At 35.3% G+C, this 12,126-nt stretch overlaps 2 non-coding genes across 2 annotated transcripts; one reads left to right on the top strand and one right to left on the bottom strand.

Moving 5' to 3' along the window:
- The first annotated feature begins 10,262 nt into the window (after window positions 1–10,262).
- On the top strand, window positions 10,263–10,458 carry LOC141681937 (U2 spliceosomal RNA). The gene has a single exon (XR_012559352.1). It is a non-coding gene; the product is annotated as a U2 spliceosomal RNA (small nuclear RNA).
- Window positions 10,459–11,379: 921 nt separating this feature from the next.
- On the bottom strand, window positions 11,380–11,538 carry LOC141681183 (U1 spliceosomal RNA). The gene has a single exon (XR_012558625.1). It is a non-coding gene; the product is annotated as a U1 spliceosomal RNA (small nuclear RNA).
- Window positions 11,539–12,126: the final 588 nt, after the last annotated feature.

Below are 12,126 nucleotides of genomic sequence, written 5' to 3'. Positions count from 1 at the left end.
CTTGCATTCCAAATTTCTTCAGTAAATTTCTGGTATACTTGGATTGACAGATAAAAGTGCCTTCGTCCGTTTGCTTGACTTGAAGGCCCGGAAAATAGCTGAGTTCTCCCATCATACTCATTTGATATCTTGACTACATTAGCTTTGCAAACTTCTCACACAGTTTGGAATTAGTAGAACCAAATATGATATCATCAACATATATCTGTACCAAAAGTAAGTCCTTTCCATGGTTGAGGTAGAATAAAGTCTTGTCAATTGTGCCTCTATGAAATCCACTTTTCAGAAGGAATTGAGCTAAAGTCTCATACCATGCTCTTGGAGCTTGCTTAAGGCCATAAAGTGCTTTGTCAAGCCTGTAGACATGATTGGGAAATTTAGGATCTACAAAGCCTGGAGGTTGTTCAACATATACCTCTTCTTCCAGTTCTCCATTGAAAAAAGCACTTTTCATATCCATTTGAAAGACTTTAAACTTCTTGTGAGCAGCATAAGCCAAAAAGATCCTTATGGCTTCTAATCTAGCAACTGGTGCAAATGTTTCATCATAATCAATACCCTTCTGCTGAGAGTAACCTTTAGCAACCAGTTTTGCTTTATTCCTTATAATTATTCCATCACTGTTAGTTTTGTTTCTGAACACCCATTTTGTACCAACAACTGATCTGTTCTTTGGTCTTGGCACTAGGGTCCGGACTTTATTTCTTTCAAATTCATTTAACTCTTCCTGCATTGCTCGCACCCAATCAGCATCTTGAAGAGCTTCTTCCACTTTCTTTGGTTCAGTCTGAGATAGAAAGGAATGATAGAGACATTCATTTAAAGTTGCAGTTCTAATTCTGACTCCTGCTTCAGGATCTCCAATGATTAAATCAGGTGTATATGCTTTAGTCCACTTCCTTGCAGATGGAAGTTGATCTCTAGAACTGGATCCTCCCCCATGATCCATGTTGTCTCCATCAGCATTTTTTGATGCTCCCCATGTAGTTATTGTGACGACCTCAATCTCGGGGTTAGGAAATGAGGACTCACACACCTCTAATCTACTAATTAAATATGCATAAACCCCGATTAACTACTAACAGGATCAACAGGATAAAGTATGAGACAAGATTACAACTACCAATCACAGAATATAACTTACAAACCCAAAATATTATTAAATAATCAGTATCGATTCCGGCTGGGAACCGACAGATAACCCATTGTATCTTTAAACACCACTTTCTAGGCGCGAGCTCACTCATAACCTGTACTACCTGCTCTGGCAACTGGAAGCCCTCAACACGGTAGGGACCACCAGGTACGCTCTTACGAGCAGTGCGCCTAAGCCTGGCCATCTTCTTGCTTAACTGCCATAGTTAGATTAAGACAAAATAATGAGTATAAAACTCAGCAAGTAACTATACAGCAGTTCTACAATATCAATTCTCAATATACTTTGAACAAACTAGGGCATTCTACTTTAGCTAATCTAGGTGGCAGATTTCCATATATTTATTTTTGCTTTCTTTGAAATAAGGAAAGGGTATCCGAAGAATAGTTGGGCTTTCAAGAAAACAAAGCTCGAAACAGGACAAAAGCCGACATTCATCACAATTCATTATAGGATCAAAATAGATCTTTCGATAGAGGAAAGCAACAGTATTTCAAGATATAGAATCATTCGTATGATCAACAATTTCAGGATTCAGGGTTCTGAGCTTTAAGCTCCTCATTAACATAATCAACTCTTTTCAAAATAGTATAAACCATTTTCATTTCCAAAAATCAATTTACTGAATAAAAGTTTCAGTTCCCTTGTAAATAATCATTTAGAACCCATGATTGGATCACTTATCTTTCCATTTCATTATATACGGGTGATCAGCCCGTATCGACCTCCATTCTGGTCTTTAAGGTACCATTCGGCATAATTTTAGCCTTAAATTGGACTAGTCCCACTAGCCTCTTACCATGACTGGACTAGTCCCACTAGCCTCTTACGTCTCAATCCAATCCATCAGGAATTCATTTGGAAAACCTTGAGTTGGAAAACAATAGATTTTCTAAAATTCATTTTATCATTACCAAGCCTTTGAAATCATTCGGACTCTTTCAAGTCGAAACTCATTCTTAATTCAGATTTTAAAGAAACAAAGTTCAGGGAGTTAATCAAAGATACGCAAAGAACAATTCTCAAGGATTCTGCATCAAAGATAATAAGGTACTAAATTTGAAGGATCAGTAATAACTTAGGGATCATTAGGGCGATCAAGAGAAACAGGGTATCATTAACAGAGTTATCCAAGATAATTAAAGGTTCAATATGATTCATGGAATTATAGGGAACTGGAACAGAAAGGCAGATTATCAAAGGGTGAAATCAATAGGATTATCAATAACAGGTTATCAAGAACAAGGGTACTTCAAATCAATATCAGGGTTTCATAAAGCAAGGGTTTCATACTTTAATAGTTCAATACTCTACATGGTATGAACAACATTTCCTTTATAATCCTTTATACAAGTAATCAGAGTTACTTGCCTGAAATTGCTTTCCTGAGGGTTGAACTACTGCCACCTAGTATACTTTTCCCTTTCCTAGCCCGAATGCCCTCACGCTCCGAATCTACAATAAAACCAGAAATCTTAATTAGATTCCCGACTCTCGTTCCCGGAACGATCTCTCTATACGATAACTCGATTATATCTTTGACTCGAACTATACGAGTATAGCTTATACAAATAAGCACACAGCACATAGCACATAGCACAATTCTTTCTAGTAGTTTTCATATCCTTATATACCTAGCAATCAAAGCGTACTCGCTTGACCTAGGCTATTTCTCAAATCAAACTAACACGACTCTTTTACGAGTACTAGACACATTCACAACCAAACATTTACGTGCATACTATCACATATATCAATCGACTTAATTCCCTTTTCTTTTATTCCTTAATTCGAACCAAAACAACAATCCAATCAAGCAAAATTAAAGATTTTCACATATAACACTCAATCATTCTTTCAATTACCAAAATCAAGTTTTGACCTTTATTTCTTATGGCCTATTCGGCCTTATTGCAAATATCCACCATAAAATCAATCCAATACTCACTTTAATTCAAATAAACACGTATCTCATTCAACAACCTTTAAAGAACCACTCTCCTTTCTTTTAATCATAAAAATCCGAACCATAATCATACATATACAATCAAATTTCTCAAAAATCACACCATACAATTTTAGTTCTAGCATGATCCAACATTTAAACTAGCACTATTTTCTTCATTAGTCACTAAGATTTTTAGCAAACAAAATCAACTCAATTCTCTTTTTAAGCCTAAGACCCATTCGGGTTCATCAAGAAAATACACATGCAAAGTTCAATCTTGACATGCAAAGTCTTATATCACATTTTCAACTTGTTTTAAGCCTTAACTTAGTCATTGCTCTCATTTTCATCAAGATTTTCGAAGCACAAAGCCAAACATCACCTAATGACTCAAACCTTAATCAAATTATTCAATCAACATGCATGCATTCACTTAATCACAAATCAATCTCTTCTAAACCCATTTTCTATTCGGCAAGAATTCAAAATTCACAATCCAAGAACCAAACAATGACATGTATCACAAACTCCTCTTTTAAATCAACATGCAACTCTATTTCTTACTAATTAAACTTAGTTTACACCAAGATCACGTCACAAAATTCAATTTCCCTTTTATTAGCATAAAGCCGAAGCAAAAACTCACATGCAAATCATAAATTCTGATTTTCTAAGCAACAATCACTTGCACACATTCATTTTATAATCAAGGAAATCATTTTACCAAGCACCCACTCGATTTTTATCAAAGAAGCCAAAACCCTTTTTTTTCCAAATTTTCAAGAAATCATAACATGCAACATTAAAATCTAACAATCACATCATGGAAAACCCACCGGCTCTCCTTTGGATCATGGCCGGTGGTGGTCGAACTTGAGAGAGTCCATGACGGATCTCCTCTCGAGTTTATGACCTCCAAAACCTCTTAAAATCACTCTTATAGTTATGCTTCAAGAAATTGTTTTTCTTAAACACAACCATAATGATCAATCATCAAAATACTTGCAAATACTTACATGCAAATAGGAATCAAGAAGTATACCGAAGATAAAGGCTAAAGGTAGCAATATCTTTGAGTTTGAGTAAGATTTGGGGGTTGCATGCAAGTGAGAGAGATGAGAGATGAGAGGGCCGAGAGGGAGTGAAAGAGAGAGAGAGTGTTCGGGAGAGAGACGAGGGAAAAGAAAGAAAGAAGAGAGAAAAGAGAGAATGAGTGAAAAGAAAGAAAAAGAAAGAGAAGTGGGTTATATATAGCACTTAGAAACAAGGGCAATCTAGTAATTTACCAACTTCCTTTTACTCACTCATTCCTTTTCTTTTTACTAAAATGCGATAAAATTCAAATACAAAATATATCTCTCTCGGAAAGTCGAGAATTATTAAAAATGACATTTTTAACGCGTAGGCCTCGAAATTAGCTTTTTATCCATTACTCATAATAAGAATTTGAGCGAGCGGTTGATTTTATATGAATTTCACAAACTCGCTTTAATAAATACATTTTCCACTTAAAATCAATTTAAAAATGCAAAGACCCACAATTAAATTCACTTATCATTTTTAAAAAGTCTCTAGGACCTCTATGAAGATAAAAGAACAATTCCCATGTTTTTATCCATCTCAGATGATTTTATAAAAATGCACGAAGGTTAAAATATACCCTTTTGTAAATCACATAATTCCTTTAAAATTCACAGAAATTAACACAGAACATATAATCATGCACACAGTCAAGCAATCACACGCATATAGTCACATAACGACTCAGGTCTGATCATAGAATATATCACTCTTAAATCTTTATCCTCTTTTACGCGTACCGGGTCACGTTCAGCCTGACAGCCCGACGCTCAGCGTTTCGATTACGCTTCTCATTATCTTTGCCAATCAACACGTCTCTTAAGACAAAATACTTTATTCATTCACTTCTCATATAATTCACATTTTATATTATTTAATTTTCATACTAGGACGGGTTCCGTTCTACCTGATGGCCCGAAACCACAGCTTGACTTCTAAGCTGACTCTTTAAATTGGAACGTTTTTATCCACGCTCCTTAACTCTAGAATACAAATAAGACAAATAATTACCACTTAATCACATAATTATAATCTCATGACATAACACGTACTTTACTTTCTTAATTACGACGCAAAATTCTCGGTCGTTACAGTTATGCTCTCTGAGACTTCAGAATATGAATTTGATTTTTCAGAAATTGAAGAATCAGAGCTTCCAGAATTATCAGACTTTGGCTCATCAGAACTAGATAAATCAAAACTTGAAGAGCTAGTGACAGGTTTTGATGCTTCTCGAGAGTCTTGAGATGTGGTAGGATCTTCATCTTGCTCCCCCTGGACAGGTGCATTTTCCTTTGAAGTTGTTACCACAGTTTCAATGACATCAGAACTTACAGGATCTGAATTTTCAGAATCAGAATTTAAATCTTCATTCTCAAATCTCAGCTGATCATGATCATCAAAATCTTCAAGTCCAGTAATCTTCTTATCATCGAAAGAGACATTGATAGATTCCATGATAACTCTTGTTCTTAAATTATGGACTCTGAAGGCTTTTGTGAAAAGTGGATATCCAACAAAAATTCCTTCATCAGCTTTTAGATCAAATTTTGACAGCTGCTCAGTATGAGTCTTAAGAACAAAACACTTGTAACCAAATACATGAAAGTATTTCAGATTTGGCTTCTTCTTCTTCACTATTTCATATGGTGTTTTTCTATGCTTGTTTATGAGTGTTGCATTTTGTGTAAATCAAGCAGTCTGCACAGCTTCAGCCCAAAAATAGGTTGGTAGCTTTGCTTCATCAAGCATTGTTCGTGCAGCTTCAATGAGAGTCCTGTTCTTTCTTTCTACAACTCCATTTTGCTGTGGAGTTCCAGGTGCAGAAAATTCTTGTTTAATTCCATGATCTTTGCAGAACTCTTCCATGATTGAATTCTTGAACTCAATACCATTGTCACTACTTATGATTTTAACAGAATCTTTGATCAATTTATCCAGCTGTCTGACATGACCAGTTAGGGTAGATGCAGTTTCAGTCTTTTTGTGCAAGTAGTACACCCATGTGTACCTTGTGAACTCATCCACTATAACCATAGCATATTTTTTCTTTGCAATAGACATGACATTGACTGATATGAATCACAAAGGCCATCAGGAGCAAATACTTTTTTTGACAGTCCTCTCACAAGATCTTTCTTTACAAGATCATTTATATTGTTGAAATTTAAATGAGAGAGTTTCTTTTGCCAATTCCATCTTTCTTTAATTGATGCTCTAATCAACAGATAGATTGCAGAACCATCAGTACTTGTTGAAAGTCTGGCTTCATAAATGTTACCATGCCTATATCCTTTCAAAACCACTTTGCCTGTTGAATTACTTATAACTTCACAGTGTTCTTCAAAGAAATCCACATGATAACCTCTGTCACAGATTTGACTTATACTCAACAGATTGTGTTTAAGTCCTGAGACTAGAGCTACTGATTCAATGATGACATTCCCAAGATTGATCTTGCCATATCCGAGAGTTTTCCCAATGTTTCCATCTCTATAAGAAACTCCTGGGCCAGCTTTCTCCATAAAGTCTGATAGCAGGGCTTTATTTCCAGTCATATGTCCTAAACATCCACTGTCCAGGACTAGGATGTTCTTCATGTTGCGCTGCAATCACAAAGACCACTAAAGGTTAGTTTTAAGGACCCAGACTTGCTTGGATCCTTTGGCATTTTTAAGTTTGTTATTGCAGCGGATTTAACATCAGAGTTTATGCTAACAATTTTCTTATCAGTATTAACATTATCAGACTTTGCATCATACTTTACACTAGAAAGAATTAAAGTAACTTTCTTCAAAGAAGGTTTTATCTGATAATAATCATAGTACAAACTATGATATTCCTTACAAGTATAAATGGAATGCCACACACTACCATAATGAAAACAAGGATTTTGTGGCTTAAACCTAACAGACTGACTCTTAACTCCTGACTTAGAAGGTAAGGAGTTTATATTCTTATTCTTCCTGCAAAAAAAAGCCAGATGGTTAGAATTTCCACAGTTATAGCATTTCTTTCTAGGAGCATTAGGAACAGGCATATAATTGTTGCTTTTATTCACACCTTCCTTTCCATTCCTATTTTTCCTAGCTTCCTTTACCGTGTTTACACTGGTAATCTCTTTCAGCTTATATTTAAGCTGCTTCTGTGTCATTAAGCCTATGTTAACTTCAGTTGGTTTATCCTGTTCTAATTTGTCAGAAGTTGACTCTGCTATCACTTTTGTCTCAACATCTTTCATCTTTTTAGAATCAGACTTTACAGTTTCAGTTACAAATTTTAATAGGATTTACCTTTGTCTTAGTAGTCTGTTTAACAATAATTGGCTTAAATTGTTCAGTTCCTTTTCACTTTTCTCATCTCCATAACCTAAGCCCTCTTTCCAGTTCTCACTACTTAGTATATTCTGAATTGTTCTGCCAGAGTTAGTCCAAGTCCTGATAATGTCTCTCTCCTTTTCTAACTCAGTTTTTAGAGATTTATTCATTTTTAGCACTTCATCTCTCACATAGAAAGCATCATCTCTATCCTTCTGAGTTTGATGGAACATAACTAACTCTTTTTCTAAATAATCATTCCTCTTTTTAAAAGCAAGATTTTTAGAGGTTAATCTTTCACATGTTAAAGTTTGATCTCTATAGCTAATAAACATGGTTTTAAGATATAATCTCAACTCAGTAATATCATCAGTATGAAAGGCGTAAGTTATTTGAGGTACCTTTAACTCAGCAGCATCAGAACTGTTATCAGCATTTGCCATCAAGGCATAGTTCTCCTCATCTTCAGAATCTGAGGTGTTTGTCCAGCTTTTCTTCTTTGTGACAAGTGCCTTGCCTTTGTCACTCTTTCCTTTCTTGCAATCAGGAGATATGTGGCCTTTCTCACCACAGTTGTAGCATGTGACATTTGAGTAATCTCTTCTGTCAGACTTTCCTCCTTTGCCTTCAGATTTTCTGAAACCCTTCCTATCAGAACTTCTTCCTTTCCTGGAAAATTTCTTTCCCCTTCTGAATTTCCTTTAGGCTATCTTTGTGATACCCTTCACCATAAGAGCACATAGCTTCATCATCTCTTCATCAGCATCTACTTCAGGTAGACTTTCAGTTTCTGAATCATCATCATAACTTGATGATTCTGAATCAGACTTTATGATGAGAGCCTTTCCTTTTCCTTTCTTTAAGACAGACACTTTGGGGGATTCCTTCTCAGCATTAAGAACAACTATTCTTGACTTTCTCCCATGTCTCTTGCTTCTTTGATCCATCTCAAGTTCATAAGTCTTGAGCATTCCATAAATTTCATCAAGAGTAGTTTCATCAAGAGCATAGTTATCTCTTATAATAGTAGCTTTCAAATCCCAACTTTCAGAAAGAGCTAAAAGGAATTTTAGATTTGAATCTTCAATGTCATATTCCTTGTCCACCAGTGACAGATCATTCAAGAGTTTGACAAACCTGTCATATAAGTCAGTTAATGACTCATCACTTTTTGAGTCAATGTGCTCATACTCTTGAGTGAGTATAGTCCTCCTGTTTTTCTTGATTGCATCAGTTCCCTGACACCTTTTCTCCGAAGAATCCCATATCTCCTTTGCAGTCTTGCATTGAATTACCCTATTTGACATGACATTATCAATGGCACTATGCAGTAAATGCCTTACCTTTGCATCCTTGGCAATAGATGAGATATCTTCAGCTGTGTATTCACTTTTCTCCTTTGGTATGGTCTTTGCTGGCTGATCTGCAACTACAACAGAGAGCTTGGTTGGCTTATGCGGTCCTTCATAAATTCTGTCAAGGTATTCTGGATCTGTAGCTTCCAGAAACATAGCCATCTTCACTTTCCATATGGGATACTCAGACGGTCTCAGCATGATAACCCTGATAGTCTCATATCGACTATGGGTTTGAGTCTTTAGAGTTTCTTCAGTTTTAGCGGGCTTGGTTGGATTTTCTGCTTCTTCAGACATGATTGTTTTGGATCTTTACTGTATGTGTGTTAACAGATTAGCTCTGATACCACTTGTTAGGTCACACAACACTGTAGAAGGGGGTTGAATACAGTGTAGAATACAATCAAATCGATTTAAAGCACAAGTAACAGAAAATAGATGTATTCGATATAACAAAATCTGTTACAATGGAACTGTCCTCTCTCAGTGATGAACAAATATCACGAGAGCTGCTAGGTTACAATATATGATCTTCTTGATGATCTTAACTCTTATAGAGTAAACCTATGTCTGTGTTTATATAGACACACAGTTACAAGATAACTTCTAGTTGATATGGAATATAATTCTTTCTCCTAAAATATATCAACCAGATATCTTATATAATTCTTCTAGTCCTCGAACTCTTTCCATGCATATCTTATTCCGTATTAGTTTCGATCTTCTTTCCTGTAAATCAGCTTCCTTCCTTAACTGTTAGTCCTCCAGTACTTAAGTTCTGATATCCATCTTCTGATATTATCTTCTGATAATCTAAGTCCCGATATCCTTAAGTCCTGACTTCCAGTAAGTCCTGATTTCAGTAAGAACTGATATTTCCTGTTAGTTAAGATCTGAAAACTAAACATGAAACATATTAGACATGACATCTCAAATATATCCAACATTCTTATTAACACACAAATGAATTTATAGTCTCTCACTAAATAAATTCATCATAATATAATATAAGAAATGATATGTGAGGTAAATATTCACAATTACAAACGTCAACATACACATATTGTACTGCGCCATTATCTTGTTCACGTTAAGGGTTTCGTTTTGTTTTAAGTTTGATGATATATTGTGCTTAAAAATTTATTCTCCTCTTACGTGGAGTTTTTTAATTTTATTTTCCGGTTACAATGACAAAAACCGTGTCAACTAAAGACGCACATGGTTTCTCACAACACGGTTTTTCTGCATCATTTATATTTAAGGTGTTCCCCGGTATTGCTTTCCTGTTTTAGTTTTAGTTTAAATTTGAAGACAAAACACAAGTCTCGCAATATACTAAATTTGTTACTTTTCGGTAGATGTGCCGAACTCATCCATATAAACAAGGTCAGATAGCTTGTTCATTCATACCTTTCTCGGCCTTTTGGCTAAGATCAAGTGTAGTTTCTATTTTTATGAGTTTATTATCTGATATGTGGGCTAATGATCCACACGATATTAAATTAATTTTTTTATCGGGGAAGATTCGAACAATAGCTTGCTATTGAGGTCTTCATGTGTCGCCTAAGTGTTGCACTACTGCTCGGGCCTAGCGCACCCCCACCAAATCAAACAATAAATAATTTTTTTAAGGACACAAACTCTTTGCCGGAGAAAAAAAATTGCTATTCCGATTGTTTCCAGATGAAAGTTTAAAACTACGACGATATATTTAAAATATAATTTAACTTAATGTAACAATTTATAACTAATGCCTCAATTTCACCTTTTTAATATAATATTTCACGAAAATAAGTAATATAGTTTCAATTTCACCCTTTATAATAGAATGCACGACAATAAATAATAAAGTTCTGATTTTCCAGATTCAAGTACAAAGATTGTACCTCATTTCGATCCATGTTCAACGAACCGAGTTATTATGTCACCCAAAGCTATTTTCACTCATCGACCGCAAACTGCATAAAGGTACCGGTGGTGTAAAAAATTACGTTTGGAGATATAGATATTCCTTGTTTTTTATTTAAGACAAATAACTCCCAAATTTTAAATTACATGACACTCGCACTACGAAATTATAGTCAAATACATCATCACAAGATTTACAATCGAAGGACATAAAGGATATAATTGTATCCTTTAAAATTAAAAAAACTCCACGTAAGAGGGGAATTAATTTTTAAGCACAGTATGTCATCAAACTTAAAAGAAAACGAAACCCTTAATGTGAACAAGATAATGGCGCAGTACAATAATGTGCATGTTGATGTTTGTAATTGTGAATATTTACCTCACCTATGATCTCTTATATTATATTATGATGAATTTATTTAGTGAGAGACTATAAATTCATTTGTGTGTTAATAAGAGTAATTTTTACTTGCAAATATTCAATAAATAGTAATAACTTTAAATGAATGAAGTTTTTAATTGATTAATCCCGAATTTTAGATTTCGCCACCCCAAGTTTTAAATCCCCTTGGTTTACCAGGTTTCATGAATAACAAATTATGTAATATAGTTGGCGGGGCCGCGCGAATGCAAGCCCCCGAACACAAATTATGTTGTAGGCTCCACCACTTGGGTAGACCTTAGACAAGAACCCATCCAAAGTGTAATGGATGTCACTTCCCTGGGCCATGGACCTTAATGATCGCCCATTGACCCCATCCAGGTAAGTAAGTTTTCATGTAGGCCGTATAAAGATTCCAATCGAAGGACATAAAGGATAGAATTGTATCCAGAATAGGATAGTGGCTTGACGATAAAGCCGAACGTTCAAGTCGAACCAAAGTCAACCAGTAGTAGTGGTTAAAGCTTATCAAGGCAAGTATTCCTAACTTTTCTCGTAATATACTGCAAATACTTCATTCATATTCTAAGTTTAAAATAGTTAACTATTTTATATTTCGCCGCAATTACTCTTAATTATGCAAGTTCCTTTCATTATTGTTCCTATATTATCGATTGATCTCTTGAGAAAATACCTATTCTTCCGGGTTATTTGCGAACCCTGAATTGGAATGTTTTGAAATCAAGATGATTTGACATCAAAATACTCTACGGGCTGGATGGTTACTGTGAGGGCCAGTGATGAGCTGGATCCTATGGGTCGGGGATGGACCGGACCCTTGGGCGATAGTGCTTGGGTACCTGAATGGATCTATATGGGTGGGTATAGATCTACAATATATCCTGACTAATCAGCAGAATATGAGTGTGAACTAGTGTCTAGTCTAATTTATTGTTGATCGCCATTAACGACATTCT

Source organism: Apium graveolens, chromosome 8, assembly GCF_009905375.1.
Source record: "Apium graveolens cultivar Ventura chromosome 8, ASM990537v1, whole genome shotgun sequence".
NCBI lineage: Eukaryota > Viridiplantae > Streptophyta > Magnoliopsida > Apiales > Apiaceae > Apium > Apium graveolens.
Note: the sequence above shows the minus strand (reverse complement) of the source record. Positions and strands in the feature narration are given on the sequence as shown.